The sequence below is a fragment of the Thamnophis sirtalis genome, unplaced genomic scaffold, assembly GCF_051295495.1.
Source record: "Thamnophis sirtalis isolate CommonGarterSnake01/CBP01778 unplaced genomic scaffold, rThaSir2_p1.2 scaffold_5, whole genome shotgun sequence".
NCBI classification, from domain to species: Eukaryota; Metazoa; Chordata; class Lepidosauria; order Squamata; family Natricidae; genus Thamnophis; species Thamnophis sirtalis.
Window position 1 is genome coordinate 71,120,349 of NW_028261385.1, and position 21,226 is coordinate 71,141,574.

The 21,226-nt window shown below is 39.6% G+C and overlaps 1 protein-coding gene across 4 annotated transcripts in view; it reads left to right on the forward strand.

The window, feature by feature from the left end:
- The first annotated feature begins 6,215 nt into the window (after positions 1-6,215).
- Positions 6,216-21,226, forward strand: part of APBA1 (amyloid beta precursor protein binding family A member 1) — an 88,862-nt gene continuing 73,851 nt past the window's right edge. For 3 of the 4 annotated variants that reach the window (XM_014052250.2, XM_014052242.2, XM_014052258.2), the window contains exon 1: positions 6,216-6,429. The gene's annotated coding sequence lies outside the window, so the exon portion shown is untranslated. Of the gene's footprint in view, positions 6,430-6,842; positions 6,863-21,226 lie in introns of those variants that run through there. The other variant, XM_087716001.1, reaches the window with a different exon arrangement.

The window sequence follows — 21,226 nt, forward strand, 5'->3', positions numbered from 1 at the left end:
GAGAGACCGCCTGCTGCCAATTACCTCCCACAGACCCATTAGATCTCACAGGGTTGGCCTCCTCCGGGTTCCATCTACTAGCCAATGCCATCTGACTACTACCCGGGGGAGGGCCTTCTCTGTGGCAGCTCCGGCCCTTTGGAATGAACTCCCCGCAGGGATTCGGACCCTCACCTCTCTCCAGGCCTTCCGAAAAGCCGTCAGAACCTGGCTTTGCCGGCAGGCCTGGGGGTGATGAGTTCCCTCTCCTCTCGACATGTATGGTTGTGCGACTGTTGCTTATTTTTATTATTTGTATTTCGTTTTGATGTTCCCCTTTCCCTTTTTGGATTGTTCGCCGCCCTGAGTCCTCCCGGAGAAGGGCGGCATATAAATAATAAATTCCATTCCATTCCTTGTCTATTTGTTGCATATTTGGTGGCCCAATAGATGAATAGATGCAAAGTATCCATTTCTAAGACTAGTCTCTTCAAGCTTCTGCTTCAAGCTATTTTCCTATGGCAGGAAGACTTTCTGTCTCTGTTAAAAAATTTCTCCTCTTCTTCTTTAGGGGAAATATTCAATCTTTTAATATCTGGTAGAATATTTTTATTCTGGGGAGGGGGGGATTCCCACATACTTAAATATTATAAGGGCCTGAAGAATTGATAGATTTCAGTGAGAATTGTATGCATTTATTTGTATAATTTATCCAGTACCTCAATAATAATAGGCTCAAGGCATTTTCAGATAATACACAAAATAAGTAATACAATCATTTTAATGAATAAACCTAGTACAGTAAGTAAGTAAATCAAGAGCCGTATGTCCTTGTCTTTCTTTTTTTACTGGTTCAAGGAGCTATGGGTCAAAATGTTGTATGCTCTCCATATTGATCTTTTCCCCCATCTCTCCCTTTCTATTTCTCTCCCTGGTTGCCTTTGTGCCCACTTGCCTTCCTACTATCTAATTCCCCACAGAACATACTCTTTAATTCTAAATGCAAACTACATGGTACCTGAATTTAAGGCTTTAAAACATCCTGGCTTTATGCTGAGAAATCCTAGCAACACCACTGCAGCTGAACCCAGCCTTCCTGCTGCTTTCCAGAGAGACAGAATTGAGGGTTGCTACGTGCTGCTTCCTCTTTTTACCCTCTCTGAGCAGAACAGTAGGAAATATTTTATGCACTAGGTGCAATCCTCATTACTATTGCTGCCCAAAGAGAAATTGCAAGGGAATAAATGACGTGAAGTAGCTGCTCTTTCAATCTTGTGTATGCATTGCTGAGTGAAGGCAGAGAAAGAGCTCAAAGAGGGACCTCCTTACCCTTTCTAGACCACACTGGAGTCTCAGCATCTTCTGTGGCTTCTGTAGATAACAAGCAAAACAAAGGATAAAGGCACTTCTTTGGCTTGTACATTTCCCTGCTATAATTGTTGAAGGACAAGAAACCAAGTATTATTGACTGTTTATTGTTTGCCTTAGTCACTCAAGCAACTTATTTATTTATATTTTTTATTACTAAATTTGTACGCTGCCTATCGTGGCAAAGGTAACAGTTGTTTTTATAAGTACAAGTAGTTTTCAACTTACAATAGCAACAGAACCCAAAATTTATGTTGCTAAATGAAACATTTGTTAAGTGAATTTTGCCACATTTTACAACTTTCTTGCCATAGTTATTTAGTAACATGGTTGTTAAGTGAACTTGCTTCCTCATTGACTTGGCTTACCAGAAAATCACAAAAGATATTCACATGACCTAGGGACACAACAACTGTCATAAGAGTCAGTTGCCAAGCATCTGAATGTTGATGATGTGACCATGGGGATGCTGCAATGGGTGAGAAAAATGGTCATAAGTCATTTTTGTCAGTGCCGTTGTAACTTTGAATGGTCACTAAATGAACTGTTGTAAGTTGAAGACTACTTGTAACTCAAGGCAGAGAACATACTTAATAATCTTTCTCCTATTTTTCCCACAACAAACTTGTGAGGTTTGTTGGATTGAGAGAAAATAGCTGGCCCAAAGTCACCCAACTGATTTTCAAGGGTTCTTGAGCACTCTATGAAACCTGTTATTTTTGTGTGCTTTTAAAAAAAAAAAATACTGCCAGCAACACATACTATGCCTGTCAAAGGAGGATTAAACATGCCTGGAGGGCATAAGGCTTCTGTGGAAAGCTCTGAATATCTGCCCTATTGCTGTTTCCAGGATAGAAAAGGAAAAGGAATAAGCTACAAGATGGGGAGGGGGGAGGGAGGGAGAGAGAGATTGGGGGTGCGGGGGGGGGGGAGAAAGATTTACAAGTAGCAAGCACCAGACAGGAATATTGTACAAAAAATATGGGCTGTTTGTTGTCTTACTGTGGCTCTGTTGGGAACGACTGCCAAAAACAACTTACAGTCAGTATTTTCCCAGCTACAGCAAATCCAAAGCAATTCAAGAGAAGCTGGTTTAAACAAGGAAAAGCCTTCTATTTTAGAAGAGTGAAATGAAATCCAGATTTCAAGAATTATGCAAATTCATGTTTTCCCTTTTGAAAATGACGGTAAGTTTTCCTCTTTGAGAGAGATGGGGAGCTTAGAAATGTGGGGAAAAAAATATTGAATTGATTTTGGCTTATTTCCAATGTAGGGTAGTACTGTGAAACACTTTTAAATTAAATTGTTTGGTGATTTTATTTCGATTTATTAATTACAATTTATTTTTGAAGAGTGATATTTTTATTTCCTGCCCAACTATAATTATTGAGAGGGGTTATTTATCGCACATATAGAATATGAATATGAATAAGATATGAATATGAATAATAATATTATATATATATGCTGATCTTGTTGTATTTGGATCTTTTCTCGTGTAAGATTATCTTGGCAAAGTTTCGGCGAGGTCCCACTTGCCATCTTCAGGCTGTTGTTTTCAGCTTCGTGCTTGTGCGAATAAGGCGTGATTGGAGCTGTCATCTATGAATCTTGGTGGGGGTGTGTGGAGTGCTGGCTTTATTGCTGTAAGTGGGTTGATTGATTGTGTAGTTGCATCCTGATTGGTAGATGGAATTGATGTTTGTAGATTGGTCGGCTGTATCATCCTGTATGGCTGAGGTGCTGGCTGCGTGTCCGTTGTTCTTTTGTGTTGTAACAACCTGGGTGATGGGTGGGGTTTGTTTGTTGACTAGGGCTGGTTTCCAGATGTCTGGTAGGCGGGAGGTATCGTCATGTTTATTCATGTTGTGGGGGTGTTTCTCTATTTCGATGGCTTCCATAATTATTCTCTTGTTGAAGTGTTCTGTTGGAGATTAATTTGGTTCCTTCAAAATCAATTTCATGTTCTGTTGCTTCAAGGTGATGGAAAAGGGAGGAAGTTTTTTTTTTTTTTCTGACTGCGTTCTTGTGTTCTGCAATGCATGCATTTATTCTCTCATTAGTTTGTCCAATGTATGTGGCAAGGCAGATTTTGCATGGTATTTCTAGATTCCTTGGTTTTCTAACTGGATCTTGTCTTTGGGGTTTCTTAAGATGTTGGCTGTTTTTTGGTCAGTGTTGAAGGTTGTCTTGATATTGTGCTTGTGGAGAATTTTGCTGATTTTATCTGTGGTGCGTTCTTGTGTTCTGTGCTGGGGGTTGGGGGCTCATTTTTGCCCTCCCCAGCCCCTAGGAGCTGTCTGAAAGCCTCCATAAGGGTATGCATGGCCGTTTTTGGTGAAGGGGGCGGGGTTTCAGGAGGCAAAAAATGCTGTATTCAGTTTATAAAATGCACCCAGATTTTCAGCCTCTTTTTTGAGGAAAAATACGGTAAGTCAGTTTTACCTCATTTTACAACTTTTCTCGCCACAGTTAAGTGAATCACTACAGTTGTTTAGTTAGTAACATGGGGTTAAATGAATCTGGCTTCCCCATTGACATTGCTTCTCAGGTCACAAAAGGTGATCACATGACCCTGGGACACTACAACCGTCATAAATACAGGTAATCTTCAAGTAACAAATCTAATGGAGCCTGCCAATTACATTCGTAATTTGAGGATTCATAGGAATGAATCACATAACTGGAACATCCCTGCTTTTGCCCCTGCATTTGCAAAGTGAATGCATGGATCATTAAGTGCACATGAGGTATCTCTCGGGTGGGGGAAGACCGGGGGATGGGGGGGCTGGCCTCCCTGACCCGCTGAGATACTGTTTCCCTCCTCCCATCCTGCCGTGCCTGACTTGCTTACCATGCAAAGATCTGTCTCCTCTCTTCTGCGGTGTCTTTATTTTTGAGGAAGAGGAGAGTAGGACGATTTCCTTTCCAGCCTACCAGTTGCCTTGCAAATGCTTTTTTGCACTGGGAGTGAAATGTTCGGGGGGGGGGGGCATGATCTCATGCAGCTTCTCTGCAAAAGCGGATGGGTGCCTGGAGTCATGCGAGATCACAGCCTCCAGAACCTTTTACTCTCCATGTGAAAAGCATTTACAAGCCGACCAGTAAGTTGGAAGCAATGCAACTTTGCTTTCCAGCCTGCTGGTCAGCTTGCAAGTGCTTTTCGCGCCAAGAGTGAAATATTCTGGGGGCTGTGATCTTGCGTGACTGCAGGCAACCATCTACTTTTGCAGAGAATGGGTTCCTGAAATCACACGAGATCATGCCCCTCCCCCCCAAGAACATTTCACTCTTGGCACGAAAAGCATTTGCAAGCCGACCAGTAGGCTGGAAAGAAAATCGTCCTACTCTCCTTTCCCTCAAAGGCAAAGAAACGACTGCAGAGAGAAGACAGATCTTTGCAAGGTGAGTTCTGCACGGCAGGATAGGAGGGGGAAACAGTTGTGTGGAAATGTGAGGGGGGGGGAAATAGGGTGAATGTTAAAGTGCCTCCGTGGTAATTCAGATAGTGCCATAGTGTTGCAACATTCATAATTTCGGGACTTGATCGTAACCACTAGGGGTGCTTGTCACGTAACTTCCACCAATCGCTAAATGAATTGTCATTACTTGAGAATTACCTGTGTAGGAAGTTATCACCCAGCCCTCCCAGAAAAAATGAAATATCCTAGGAAATATTGAAAAGGCAGAATGTTTCTCTGGATGTGAAAAGAAGGAAACATGTTTTAAAAGACAGAATAGCTGCTTGCAGTTTCCTGCCTCCTCCCCTTTTTTTGTCAATGGGCCATTAAGAAGGCCAAACCAGTCCCTTTACATAATAAAAGAGTTATCCCCTTCAGCTCCAGAGTGATGGGATTTAGGAATGATAATATTGGCCCTTTACCCAACTCCCCACATGGCATCTGAGAACTCAACTCAAACCTGGATTCAAAACGCAGCCTAGAGTTGCCCCTGCATGGCCCCATGGGAGTCTGACAACCAATCAGAATACAAGCTCAAGATCAAAGGCCAGAGAGGGCATAAAACCAGGGACTTTCAGCATCTCAGTCCTTCCTTCTCTGCTTCTCCCCCAACATTGAAGCATGTGATCACCTTTTCTGTTCAGGACTCAAGCCATGTGGTCCTGTCCACCATTAAACCATCTTTCCAAGCAGCCTCCATGTCTCCAGTGTCTTTTTCCCCACTTGGAGCTGAACCCAGATGGACATTTCTTCCAATACCTGTATGAACCAGTTGCCAAGCATCTGAATGTTGATGTGACCAGGGGGATGCTGCAACAGTTGTGTGAAAAATCATTTATGCTTATTTTTCACACAACCCCATAATCACATCAACATTCAGATGCTTGGCTATTGGTTCATACATGTAACATTTCACTCTCACTGTGGAAAGTCCTTGCATAAATCATTTTTTCCCAGTGCCCTTGTAACTTCGGCCATTAAACGAATGGTTGGAAACAGAAAAGTACCTGTAACCCTGTAACCTTAGTGTATACTCAGAGATAGGGAAGCGGCCTCTGCACATCCTCAGAGAAATTCGTTACTTCAGATCTATCTAGGCTTGCAACCCAGCAACCGAAGCAACAATAACAGACCCGCTTCTTTTTCAACACCCCAAGAGAGACCGGTGGGTCAGAGGTTTGCCTTCCTTCCCTCCCGTGGACAAAAACGCCACCTCCGCCGCCTGAGGAAAAAAAGCCCTCAGGCCGCTCCTCCCGTTTTCGTGGCGCCGCTCTAAGCGAAGCGCCCGCCGGCTGAGCTTGCGGGCCTGACCGCCACACCGGAGTCACGGGGGACCTTCGGAGGCGGGCTGAAGGAGGCGCGGGAGGCGGGGGCAGAAAGAGGCGCTGTCGCGGATGGCTGCCGGGCTGAGCCGAGGAGGAGCGAGAAGAGGCGGAGGAAGATGGTGGAGTGGGAGGCCGGACTAGCGGCTGAAAGGAAAGCGGCTTCCCAGGTTTCCTGCCTGCCACTGCGTTGCTGCTGCTGCTGTTGCCGACGCTCCCGCCATCCGCATCCCAGCCAGACCCGCTGCGGCTACTGTGCGTCGCGCGTGGCTTTGGCGCAAAGGCGCGGAGAGAGGAAGGTAGGGAAAAGGCGGCGGCTGCCGTCTGCGTGGGGGATGGGGCGGGATGCCCGGAGCTCCTTGCAGCCGAGGAGGCAGAAAAATCACCCCACAAGGTTTGCTGAAGCCGGCGGCCGAGCGCGAGGGGCGGAAAAGCCCGCCCGGATCCGCCGCGACTTATCGAGCGAGAGGCCCTGGCGGAGCGGAGGAGGAGGTGCACGCGCCACATTGCGTGTCATCTAACCTGTGTGAACGCGGTAGAGTCGCTTTCCACAGAATCCTACTCCTCCTCCCCCCGCCGGTTCCGCCGTCCGTGGAGCCACAGGCTCGCTCTTTCCCCTCCTTCCCAACTTGATGCGACAAGAGAAAGGGACGAGAAGGACGAGCGGCCGCCGGATTCAACAGTCGGGCAGTCCCGGGCGAGCGCTTGGAACTTGTGAGGGAGGCGGTGACGGTGAGGGGATGTTGTGAGGATTCGGGGGTGAAAGAAGGAAGGAAGGAAGGAAAAAGCTGCCTTGGGGATGGCGAGGCGAGGGGGGGACTTCGTCTGCCTGCGGTGGAAAACCGAGGCGGTGAATGACGTGCGTGTTTATTCGGAAAGGTGGTCGAGGCGAAGCTCGCTCGGTGGGCGGAAGGTGCGCGCGGTTGCTTGGGTTTCTACGTGTAGTAGGGAGAGAGGTGGGGAGTGGCAAATCGCAACAGGGTATTTACTTACACATGGCAAATGGGGAGGAGGTCCTGAGGGGTATTTTTTTTTTCTGAAGGGGGCGCTGCTGGTTCTCCTATATCTCCTGCTTCCTAGAGGACCACCTTCCTCCTCCTCTCCTCCTCCTCTTGCCATCTGCTTGGGTTCTTGGTCGTATTTATCACTATCGACATGCTGACTTGCAGAGAGTGTACCTGCTGACATTTGCCCCTTCAGGGGACAGAAAGTGCCTTGGCCCACCCTCTTTCTTAAAAACGGCATTTGAACATATATCGTAGTGCAGCACAGTACTGCTTTTTTATTAACTGTTAAGCTGATACGGTGTGTGTGTGTGTGTGTGTGTGTGTGTGTATGCATGCATTTAACCTATTTCTTGTGGAGGTGGCTGTGATTGAGTATTTGACCATTTATTTTACTGCTGAGGTGCTAAATTAAGTACCTGGGAACTGACTAGAAGCTTGCTTTCTCATTTTTCTCCAAGGCTAATTGAGAAGATGAATTTAGCACTCTTTCTCCAGTGAAAATTAAAAATTTTAAAGTGCCATATGAGCTTCAACTATTGCAAAGAATTAACAAAAAGCTTATCTTAACCCTTTCCTCACTGATCTTGCAAATTAGGTATAAATAACTATAAAGGAGTAAATCAATTAAGTAGCATAAATCTCTTAACCTTGAAGGATGCACCACATTATTGAGATACGGATCCAAGTAAATATGTGCTTATCCATCAGTAGACTTTTGGACATATCTTTGTTTATATATTTCATAAACTCCTGTAATAGCAACTGTATGCCATCTTTTTCATGGAACCTTAATATTCTCCTGTACTGCTATGAAAATGAGACATTTCCCCCAATGTTTGTACCTTTTGCTGCTCACCTTGTAAAGGCATATATGCCACACTGTCATATTTATCTGAGATTAAGAAATTGAAAAAAGGTACTAAACATATTTTAGTGGTGTGATTTTATTTTTTTCATATCAATCCAGATTTGTATGATGTGCTTGCTGCTTCATTCCACAACATAGGAAATGGAGCTGAAACACTACATATGCTTTCCTGGGACTAAAGCCCATTGGACACAGCACTACTTATTTTTGAATAAAAATGTATAGACTTGTGCTGGATAGCTGCAGTCTTAATCACATCTACTTGCTGTATGTTCTGTAAACACAGGACTTATTTTTGAGTAAGTGTGCATAAGGATAAAGGTACAGTTAGATCCTATAGATTATATATTTTTTATTTTCTTTCTATGACTGACCTTATTTGAGGTTTGTAGTCTTATTTAAGGCTTGATTGTATTTTAATCAGGATATGTTTTAGGTTTGTGATTAGTGTATAAGAACTCTATCACAACTGTTTTAAAAGAGTTATCTGCCAATGGTTTTCTGAAAATGAATGCAGCACAATAATATTTACCATTTTATTTTGTGTGTGTATATTTGCATATGCTTCTCTCAATCTGTCCTTCATATATCAGGATTTAGATGTTTTGTGAATTAGTAGATCAGCATTCTTCAGTTGATGCTTTCCAGGTATGTTGGAGCAAATCCTATAATTCTCCAGCTGCTATGACCAATCCAGAGGTCACAGAATTAAAGAAGGCAAGAGAAAGCAGTTAGCAAGCTTATTAGCTTATTTTGTATTGCTTGAGCTTGCCTTCACTAGCTGAGTGACTAGCAGAAATCCAGCAAATTAAAGTCTTTGTGAAAATACCATATTTGAAAGAGCTTCACCTACTATGTTTCTGTTTATAACCGTTAAATATTTTGTGATTTTACTGAATAAAAAAACCATACAATTAAAAACAATCTTTCTTAAATATATGGAAAAAGAAAAAATAGAAGAAATAACAAGACCATTGGTTTGCAAATGATAAATCATTAACCTAGTTTTAAAATACATAATTAAACCCTGTCTACACAAAATAATATTGATCAGTCTTTTCATTAAATCAATAGATTTAAAGAGCCAACTGATAAATAGAAAGCAAATATCTATTAGTAATCCAAGATAGAAAATTTGGAGTTGTGCTCTTTTCAACATTAAAGAGTGATACTTTTTACTCTTTTACTATGGACAGTCTCCTTCATTATTCATATAATTGTTCCAAATTTGAGGTATATAATTCAAAGGTATGTTGACATTTTAATAAATTGTATTGATTTTAATAATATAATACAAAGCTTAATATTTCAAACAAAAGCCAGAAAATATTTTATTCATCTATTTAACAGTTTTCATAGCCAGCCCATCCAAAACAAAAGATCCTGAGTAGTTTACAATACATTAAAATGCTAAAAGCAGCAATAATAATAAATGAAATTGTAAGAACATAAAACAACTAGTACACAAGTCTGTTAATAAGAAATTAAATAATAAATCAACCCTTCCCCAAGGTGAATTAAACTTAACTAAGATTGAAGGTTTAGTGAAATAAAATTGCTCTTAAACATCTAGAAAGTATGAGGGAAGATGCTTTACGGGCCTCTGGTAAAAGTGTGGGAGCCATCACAGAAGAAGACTTATCATTCCTGTCCATATTATTCTCACTTCATCTGGGGATAGAACTCTTAATGGGTCTTGCCAAGTTATTTTCACCAATGAGCAGATTTAGTTCTGACAAAGCAGTGTGTGGTTTAAGCTGGTGTAACACCATGCAGTACTTTAGAGCTAGCTACCAGCAGTTCAAAATTGGACTGGAAGCTGATTAATAGTTACTATAGTGACTTCAGAAGAAGTGTTACCCTGCAATGGCTGGATTAACCAGCCAACAATCTCACTGTTGCATTCTGAATTACAGAATGTTCTCAATTTACATTTGTTTAATCACCATTTGAAGTTACAACAGCAGCTAAAAAAGTGACTTACTCAAACTTGCAGCCATCACAACCTGCAAATTGCAACCTGAAGTAAAGTGATCAAAATTTAGACAACTAGCATATATTTACAACGATTGTAGCATCCCATGGTCAGTTAATCACCATTTGTGGGCTTCCCACGGATTTTCTGACAAACAAAATCAGTGGGAGGAGCCGGATTTGCTTAACTGCAGGCACTGTGGTGGTTTGTTACACAACTTCCTACAGAAAAGGTTGTAGAATTAGGCACAATTCACTTAACAGCTGCATTACTTCCCGATGGAAGTTCCAATCCTAAGTGTCATAAATCAAAAGCTGCTTGTAGTTACTGTTTCCAGATTTGTCTTGAAAGACTGCCCCATATGGAGCGCATTACAATAATCATTAAGAGTATCCTGAGATATACCAAAATTGAGCAGTTGCCTCAGCCAAAACTCAGAAACAGCCCTTCACTTTTGCTTAAACAGTAAAATAATCTAAGATCCCCAAGTCATGTACCAACTCTTAAGGAGACCATGCCTCCACTCAGCAATTTGATCCCTATTGATGTACAGTAGTTGAGTCTTGGAGGGGTGAAATATGAGTTTATTTTGCTCCATAAAGAGCCTGATAGGTTTGAGGGCAACAGAAGCACAAGTCCATATAATATGAGAAAATGTCCCTTTGCACATTAACATAATACAGTTAATAATAAGATATTTAACCATACTCTGAGGAATCCAGTAAATATGAAAAAAGAATCACTTGTTGAATTAGTTTCTTCCTAAGACAGTAAGACACATATTTCATATTCAAGCTTTCAATTATGAATTGTTCAGTGAATAACTTAAATTCCTTATCTGATTTGCATGCTACACAATCATATTGTTGCTGCATTAGGATATCAGTGGAATTGAGATAATAAATGAAATTATATTTTTGACCATCTGTAGCTTAGGTTGTGCTTATCATCAGTACCCCTCATCATGTGCATCTAGATGGTTCATAGTTAAACAATCATATCTACCCCTTCAACAATGTCTCTAATGCTTTTGAGTTAGCCCTTCTCCACACACACACACACACACACACACACACACACACACACTCACTCACTCACTCACTCACTCTTACTTTTTGGAGTTGGGAAAGGGATAAACTACGGTGGCTCTGATCTGTTAGTCTATCAGTCTATGTCTCTCTTTTTATTTTATTAACAAAAAGAAAACCATGATTATTGAAAAAATAGTTGCTGCACCAGCTGGAGAGAAAGGGAAGCTGCAACTACTATGGTGTGACTTTCATGGTACCCACCATGGTACTTTTTTTACATTCAAGTCTTGTTATGCACTAACATTTCCATTTTCTCAAGTAAAGTGCTGCCAGTTATTTGCTGCTATAAATCGTTATAGATATAAATTCATAAAACATTAACACCACTATTATGGTGTCTATAAAATAGCTGTATATAGGTTGCAAATTTTTAGAAGGGGACATAAGATCTGAAATTCAAAGGGCTGCTAAATAAGAATAGTGAAACTACATAGAATATCTGTCCTGTAATTCATAGAGGCATAGTACTATTCTAGCTTGGAGCTACATTTTTATTTAGCCCTAATGGATTTGGCTTCATTTAAGAGTAATGTCTTTGACTGTTGTTTTGCCTTCTGTCAAATGCGAAGCTAGCATTGTAGAGAAGTAGTGAAAGAAACATATTCGTAGATTGACCAGTTGAATATAAACTGAAAAGATAACCAGGAGGACGCAACTCTAAAAAACATCCTGCTTCCTTGAGAAACTGACACATTTTTCTCATATTGCCTATCATATTGCCCATTTTTTATATCAGTAATATTGCTGCATTGCAGGTTTAAGTGTCTATTGATTCTGATCTCTCTAGATTGTAGATGTACAGACCCACAAGCATAAACATCCATAATAGGAAAAATCATTTGAAAAATATGTATTTAGTTATTTACTATAATAGAACAGAACAGAATAGAATAGAATTTTTTATTGGCCATGTGTGATTGGACACACAAGAAATTTGTCTTTGGTGCATATGCTCTCAGTGTACATAAAAAGACAATGTACATTCGTCAAGAATCATAAGGTATAGTCATAGGGTACAAATAAGCAATCGGGAAACAATCAATATCAATATAAATCATAAGGATACAAGCAACAAAGTTACAATCCTGCAGTCATAAGTGGCAGGAGATGGGCGATAGGAACGATGAAAATAGTAATAGCAATGCAGCCTTAGTGAATGGTTTGTCAGTGGTGAGGGAATTATTTTTTAGCAGAGTGATGGCGTTCGGGGAAAACCTGTTCTTATGTCTAGTTGTCTTGGTGTGCAGTGCTCTATAGTGTCGTTTTGAGGGTGGAGTTGAAACAATTTAGGTCCAGGATGCCAGGGGTTTGTAAATATTTTCACGACCCTCTTTTTCTTACATATAAATGATCAAGTGTGCTAGGGAACCCATCCAAAATAAATTATTTTAGTATCTAGCTTTGTTAACCAGACAATAAGAGAAATAAGCACTTATTTAACTAGTAAGGTGGACTTAATTAGCTAAGGAATAACTGAGAGGAATAGTAAAATAGTATCTATGACATGTAGGTGACTAGTGGCTTCTTACATTTCTTTAATGAAGCTCTTCTACTTGGTGAACACTGACCATAAGTTCCTCTGTGGAAAAATATATTGTCAACTTTGAATAATTGGCTTTAAATTAGTTTGGCTTTTTAAAGAATCTTCCTGAGATGGACCTAGGCAGAAATGTAGCTTTTTGGTTAGGAATTTCTAAATCAGCTATTTTAAATCCTACTACAAATAATTTGCACATTTATTATGGATGTCTTTGACCTGGGTGTTGCTTTTTCTTGGAGCCAAGTCAAGTTTGTTTTATTTATTCTTTATTTACTTATTGGATTCATACCCACCAGAATCAATCAACTCTTGGCAGCTTACAATGAATATAGCAAAATGACCATTTAAACATCTCCATATAATGCCAACACAAATGACAATAAGTAAAAGAGAATGAAACAATAAAAATGGTGCAATAAATTAAGTCAACAAATCATGAAAATGCTCTTTACAATAATTTAGTTTTTAATAGCTTCCTAAAGACCACTAGGGAGGAGGGGAGTCTAATTTTTAAATGGGAGGCCATTCCAAAGCAAAGATGCCACCACTATATAGGGAAGCTTGCTGTCTGCCTTTGGCAGTTCTTCCTTTCTGGAAGTGTGTAACCAATAGCCTTTATTCCCTCAATGCAGGCAGTTCTCAACTTATGATCATAATTGAGCTCCAAATTTCTATTGCTAAGTGAGACAGTTATTAAATGAGTTTTGCCCCCTTTTACGATCTTTCGTACTGCATGGTTAAGTGAATCACTGCAATTGTTAAATTAGTAACACTGTTGCTAAGTGCATCTGGCTTCCCCATTGACTTTGCTTGTCAGATGGTTGCAAAAAATGATCATCAAATGACCCTGGGACACTTCGAATATCATAAACATGAGTCAGTTCCCAAGCATCTGGATTTTGATCACATGACTATGAGCATGCTGCAACGGTCTTAAGTGCGAAAAATGGTCATAAGTCATTTTTTCAGTTCTGTTGTAACTTCAGTCACCAAAAGAATGGTTGTAAGTCGAGGACTACCCATATTTAATAATTGAGCCAGTGTAATAGAATTAGACATGTAAGATACCTAGGTGCCAAGTCATGGAGGGCTTAAAATTTTAAATTGTGATTTGAAATTTATCAGTAATTAATCCAGGCTTCCATAAAAGAAAGTGCATCTTGTAGTTCAGTCCTGATAAAGTGTGAGGGGGGGGGGAATCAAAATAACCCTGCCTTGATTTTGTTTGTTAAAGTGCTTCTCTGAGAAGCTTTCAAGCTTCTGTTATGCTATTCTACAGTGATAAAGAACATCCCTAGAATTTCTGCATTTCCCCCCAAATGGCTTATATTCTACATGTTGAACTCTAAAACTTTGTAGCAGAGCAATCAATGCCACAAGTTGATGCTGCCCCGGTCTAAACAGAAGAGGTGTGTATCTGCCAGGTAATGTTGAAGAGCAATTAGAATTTGCCTAAAATTGAACTACCAATGGAGATACTAAACTACTCATGTCAATTTTGTCCACCCCCATGGCACCTAAACATACAGTACATAGTTCATTTTACATCACTCATATTCCCAGTCATGTAAAGGGATAATTGCACACATATTATGTTCAAAGTGGGTGAAAGGCATAAGCACGCAAAATATACAGGTGTGTGGGGAGCAGTCTATCACAGATACACAATCAAACTGTCAGACCTGCACAGACTTCGAGTCAGAAGCACACATTTTAATTTCTACTATTTCAATTTCTTGAACTGCATATATCAAAAGATTTATAAGCTCTCAGAGTTGATGATATATATTCTCAAGATTTGGGAATTGATAGGATAGATAATATAGACTTTATTGTCATTTTTTACTGAGAGCAAACTGGCCCATATTAAAAATGAAATTCTGTTGCCTGCTTTCAAAAGAAAGTATATACCTACCCATACCCATACATAACACACATATTCACATGTACCATGTTTTTCCAAAAATAAATCCAAGCCTGATTTTAAGCATGAGCCTAATATAAGCCCTACCCCCAAAATAAGCCCTAGTGAAGGGGGTGGGCCTAGCCAGCACAGGAGGTAGCAAGCACGTGTGGGCCAATGGTGTCAGGCAGCAGTCGCACACATGCATGCAGCGCATGTGAGTTAATTACCTGTCCAAGCAGCAGGCAGGGGCTGGACGCACCACACGGGCAGCTGGAAACCCAAGAGTTGGTGGGTTGGGAGCAGCGACCGGCCATAGGAGGCTTGTCTTCGCATGGCGGCACTGGCAGTAGACAGAGGCAGAGATGCAGAGGGGAAGGCAGGCAATCCAGATGCACCAGGTGAGCTGTAGGAAAGCTGAGAGTCAATGGGCTGAAATCAGCAGCCTGCTGCAGGAGGCTCATCTTCACATCTCTTGGTTTGCCTGCACCCCGTTGAAACATGTAAGTTCACAAGGTTGATGCTATATGGAACTAAAAACTGTGAGTGAATCTGGATGTTCTGCTTCGGATATCACAGAGTCTATTTCCAGAAGGTAACAAGGAAAACAAGTAATGAAGAAGATGTGTAGCGTCCCAGACAATCCTGTGGACCCTGCTCAAGCATTGCTTATACTGTATTTTTCGGAGTATAAGACACACCAAGATTTTGAAGAGGCAAATTAAAAAAAGAATTTAAAAAAGTTTTTGCACTTTGCAGACCTCCCAAAAACAGCTTATAGAGTGCTCCTGAGGGCGGGGGGGGGGGATTGAGCAAAAAACAGCCCATTTTTCGCTCTTTTCTACCCTCCCCAGCCCCCAGGAACACTCCTAAAGGCTGTACAGCCATTTTGGTGAAGGGGGAGGGATTTCGGGAGGCAAATAATACTGTATTCAGTGTATAAGACGCATCCAGATTTTCTGCCTCTTTTTTGACGGAAAAAGGTGCGTCTTATACTCTGAAAAATACGGTATGTTATGTCCTGTATAGAAGAAAGTGAACTACAAAATTATCTTTTCTGCCATCCTCACCACTTTCTTCATCGCCTTCCTGTCTGAAGCAGTAATGCTTCCAAACGAGACAGTAATGCAATATGACAGGATGCTCTCGATCATCCTCTATAGAAAGTGAGAAAGATAGGGGAAGGAAAATGTACTTTTCTCATGCAGGTACTGCTGTGTTGGCTTCACTAGTGCCTCACTGTTCAGCATCCAAGCTAGCCTACTTGTTAGCTACACACCCAGGAACTTGATGTTGCTAACCATATCCACAGGTTAATCATTAATGCACAGAGGTGTGTGATTGTACCTGCCTTTTCTGAAATTGTCAATGGTCGCTTCAGTTTTTTCTACGTTTAAAATGAGGCTGTTTTTGTTACATCAGTTCACCAAACCCTCTACTTCCTTGTGGTAAGCACCCTCATTGTCATCTTGAATAAGGCCACTAAGCATATGGAAATTCTGAAAGAGTCACTAGAAGTGGATCCATTATGCATCTGAAGCAGACTAGGAAAGGCTGGTTGGCTGATTGGTAGTGACAAAGTCCTTTGGCTAACTGGTCCACAAGGTAGAGCATCTCAATTGAAAGCTGAATTTGCCACAAGTTTGGGAGTTTCTTGGAACAGTCTACTAAGTGCCATCCCCCATATCTTCCTTTACCTGACAATACTACAACATCCATCCTCTTGCCAGGAGCGACTCATTCTTACCTCACTATGAATTTGATAATGTACATGCCTCAATTAACCACAATAGTAAAATAGTAATAAAATAACAAAATAACCAATACCCAAGGTCCACTATTGGAAAATCACTCAGTTGGGCTTTACCCTTAACACCCTCAACTTATGCCCCCAAATCAGTCAACACACCCATTCTACAATTAGATCGCAAATATATATCTTCCAATGAAGGAGAATATTTGTAGATCAGGGTTGAAATGAGGGATCCTTGGCGATCTCTGAGCTTGCTTGTTTTCTTGCAGATGTTTCATTACATCCCCACCCTCCTGCTGGTAAAGAGTAGAGTTTGCTCTCTATATCCTAGTGCCATGATGGTGAACCAAGGCACATGTGCCACAGGTGGCATGCGGAGCCATATTTGCCAGCTCAGCAGCCCTTAGATCTGGCATGCATGCATGTGCCAGCCAACTAATTTTCAGCCTTCTGGAGGGCCAGGAGAGGCCGCTTTTGCCCTCCCCAGGCATCAGGAAAGCATCCGGAATCTAAAGAAGGCAAAAAGCAGGCCCTATGTCCCAAACAGAAGTTCATTCCAGAGGGAGGGAGAAGGAGGGAGGGAAGGGAGAAAGAGGGAAGGGAAAGTGAATGAGATATGGATGGATTGATAGAGGGAGGGAGAGAAAAAGGACAGGAAGGAAGGACCACAAATCTGGCACTAGAAGCAGCTTCAGGGGATGCTTTGAAAAGCACAGCAATCCATGGCTGGAAGGGACCTCAGATATCATTTGGTCCAACCCCCTGCTCCAGCAGCAGACCTTATTTCATCTTGGTTATTTTCGTGCCTCTAACACAGAGAAAAACTTCCCAGAAATCTCTTGGCATTGCCAACCTAGTAAAAAAACCAACCTAGAACAAAACCTTCATGCAGTATTAAGAATAGGAAAGAGGGCTGCTGTGTATTGTTTAATTGGCAAAATGGGCAGTTAAATTGGCCATGCCCACCCAGTCACATGATCACCAAGCCACACCCACAAAATAAGCCATGCCCCCAGAACCAGTAGTAAAAAATTTTGAAACCAACCACTGGTCTGATTAATCTTGGAGTCAATCTATGCAGAACTGGGTGCTGATTGCTGTTGGAGAGGTGCTTGGACTTTTTTGTTTCCTTTTTGGCTAGTTGATTGTCTCTTTTGCCTAGCCTATAAATACTGTTAATGTCTGTATGTCTTTTGTTGACTAATTTGTCCGAGTGGCAGGCTTCTAGAAATTCCCTAGTATTTTTTGGACTTGGCTCAGTCTATGATGGTCACATTTTCCCAATTGAAAGTATGGTTAAATCTGTCTATATGTTGTAAAATTAAAGAATGTTCATCGTGTCGTCTGACTGTTAGTTGGTGTTCATGGATGCATTCTGCCAGTCTTCTGCATGTTTGTCTAATGTTGGGTAACGTCTACAAGAAAACAAGCAAGTTCATGTATATGTGGGATCTTTAGTTCACACTAAAGATCCCACATATACAGTATCTTCCTCTTTAAAGAATGCAAATCTAGAGCATGTAGATGTATTCCCATCTCAAACAATTTGGCCATAGTAAATAAAAGCATAATCTACAATAATTTAAATTTTATCTTCCATGACTAAGCTAATCCTGTGGTAATTTCTTAGCCTTTGCAATTGAAATGTTATGCTATATTTGTCCAGGTTTGCTAGTTACCTTTAGTTTTAGAATCTTTGAGTAGGCAATTATTTTCTCATCCCATTCTATTTTTCATTTTATAATGTGCATGAACCACTATTTTGCATAACAGCTGTAGATTTCAGTTAATAAATAATTGGAAGCCTTTCTTCCCTATATTATGATATGCATTTGCAGGAAAATATATCCCTGCTCTTTTAAATGTATTGTACATTGTATCCTTACAGCAGCTGAAGATTTCACACTTGTCAGGATTAAGAAGTGCATCTAATCAATTACACTTAAATGTAACAGATTTTATAGTGATGATGAAAAAATGGATTTATGTTGTTGTTATGGATAGCAAAAGATAAATACAAAAGGCATTTTCCTTTGAATTGCAAGTAGATAAAAATACTTTCATTTAATGGCAGGTGTCTGGGATCCCCAATGTGAATCCCTCTGAGTCACCAATACACAAAGCACTAGTACCATCATCTATTTCCAAAGATATCTATAGTCTTCAAATAATATTAAAGGCATGGCAGCATTCTGGGAAATTGGTGCTTTTTTATATATCTGACTTATTTTGTGGGTGTTCAAAGTTCCTTAGCAGCAATTTTGGCCTAGAACACAAAATTTCCGGTATATCCACTAGAAAATTTGGAATCTGTGTATATATTGTCAATGGATTCTACAAATGTATGTATATATGTTTGTCCGTATGGGTATGTACAGTATAATTTTTCAGTCTGAATTATTGATAGCACATAAATTTTGTACTTTAGATAAGACAAAAAAGTATTTATCTTAAAGAGAAGTGAAACCTCAACTCTTCTGCAGAATTATTTTAAGATACAGTAAAGATATTTTGCCTTTATTGGATTATCAAATACATGTATGTTTTTTTCCCTATAAGTGCAGCTCCTTCTCTGTTCTTCAACCATGATTTGAAGTTGTATTTAAACTATGCTGATTCTGAATTACAATTATTGTTCCCAATTTTAAGTGAAATGGGAAATAAGGTTTCATAGTATATTTTGAGATTTAGATGCTATATGCCATAAGAGGCATAACAAAAAGGCTCATATTATGATCATCCAACTATTACCATTATTTCTCTTATTAATTGCCAGATTTAGTTATAATTTTGTGAAATTTTAGGTTTTGAAAGATTATCTTGCAGCTGTCTAGCGTATATAGTATTATTTTGCATTTTATTATATGTTTTATTCAGACTGTATTTTTATTTGTTTTATTATAAACTATCCAACGAGCTACAGCTTTGAACATTGTTAATTTTTGAAATAAAAATTTAAATAAAAGATGGATAGGCAGGCAAGCAGACATCCATAGATATTTCATATAAAATTTAAAAATGCAAATACGTTTTGAAGGGAAAAAAAACTTACATAAAGATGTCTCCCAAAATAGAATAAAGCATGAAAATAACTGATCAATTAGAGTATAAAAACATGCACTGCTATTGTATTGCAAATTATGCCATATACATTTGTTTTTCTACATGCCTTTTTAAAGGAAAATATATAATATTTTTTGCTTTAAAATGAGAATTAGGGATATGAAGATAATTCATTCAGATGCATTTCTGGTTATTTTTAAGAAAATAGGGTGGACTGTTAGTTCGTCATATGAAATGGGCTACCTCATCATGTAAATTGCAGCATTTATCCAGAGATCTCAAATAGCTTTTCTGGGGAATGTGGAACATTTCATTTTTGCTGGGTTTTTTGATCATCCTGAATTTTTTTTTTTTTTTTTTTTTTTACTGTTTATTAGCAATTGCTTGCATTTTATTCAATTTGTTTTCTGTTTTTATTGTATGGCATTTTTCTCCTAAATTTAAAATAATGTTTGTCTAATCTGAGCAATTTTCATGAGCAAAAGAGTAGAATCATAATAATTCAAATATATTTTGTTAAGTTTGCTTCTGAAGTGCATATCTGACGTTTATTATTCTCTGTGTTATAGAAGCTTTTCTTCTAAAAACAAAAATGAAGAATATAAGAAATAAATTAGAAAAGATGAAAAAAATAATTAGCTATAGTAAAATAGATGTCTTGCAGCAGAATGTACAAAAGCATTCAATACATGTTATAAGAACATGGACTAGGTCTTAACTAGGTAGGAATAAAACGACTTACTATCCAACTTTTTAAAACTGGAAGCAAGGCAAGCAAAAGACAGTGGAGGCAAAATTACTTTGTTGTGGCTTTTTAAAATTAGTTAGTCAAAACTACAGCCTAGAATTTTTTAATGTTTTCCTTTCCAAGTATTAGTAGGTCTAACCCAGCATAGCTTTTTTTCCTGGAGATTGGGGATTTATCTCTCGGGTTCAGGAAATTGGCTTAGTTTCGCTAGATTCTGAAACTCGCTATGTCTCTTCTTGCCTCTTCTTTGATATGGCGTCCTCTCTGAGCTTGATTGTTTGATTGCAGAAATTTCATTACTTAGGAAGGTAAAACCATTAGTGCTAGTGATTGTGGTATTTGTTTCCTGTTTATATTGGTATTGTTGGGTGGGTGATTTTCTCTTTGGTAGTGCCTTGATTAGGATATTGTTTTCTGCTTATCTATTTGTCTGGTGTGAATCCCTGCTTATCTGTTAGTCACTGGATATGTTCTGGTCTTTCTGTTTCCTTCTCAGCTTTTTTATTGAATAGTATGTAAATGTAGCTTATCTCTATGTCTATTTAATATCTTACATTGGAGCAAATAGAGGTACTCCGACTTGCCTAAGAAAATTGCAACTGGTATTCTTGCAAAGTAAGACCTTATACTTCAAGGTGCCATTATTCACTGAAATATTCTGTTTATATTGTTTGTTTCTATTTACCTTTTCACTAATTGCTTTCTGTAGGCTGTTTCAGAGAGATGCCCCACAAGCATAGAATGCATTAGCATTTCAAGGGTAATGAATGGGCAGGCGGTAAGAAGCATTACAGAACCTTTGAATAGCAGCTGAGCTGGTGCTTTTAAGCAATGACATCCAGGTCACTGAAGTGGAAACTGGTAAAGGAAACAACATTAATTTGTTTTATGCAGTTCTCTTCCTGATACCATCTGCCAAGTGATTACAAACACAGACACTGAGCAAATGATCTATAGCTTTGGTATTTAGTAATATTATTAGATGGCCTATCTTTCTTGGAACTATAAACACATAAATATGCATGTTTAGCAAAAAATATTTTCATTGCAGAAAACTAGCATGGAAAATTATACTTAGCTTCACACTTCTTTCTATTATTATGCATGTTCATATATCTAGAAAGTTTGCTTTGGTAGAGTAGTACAGT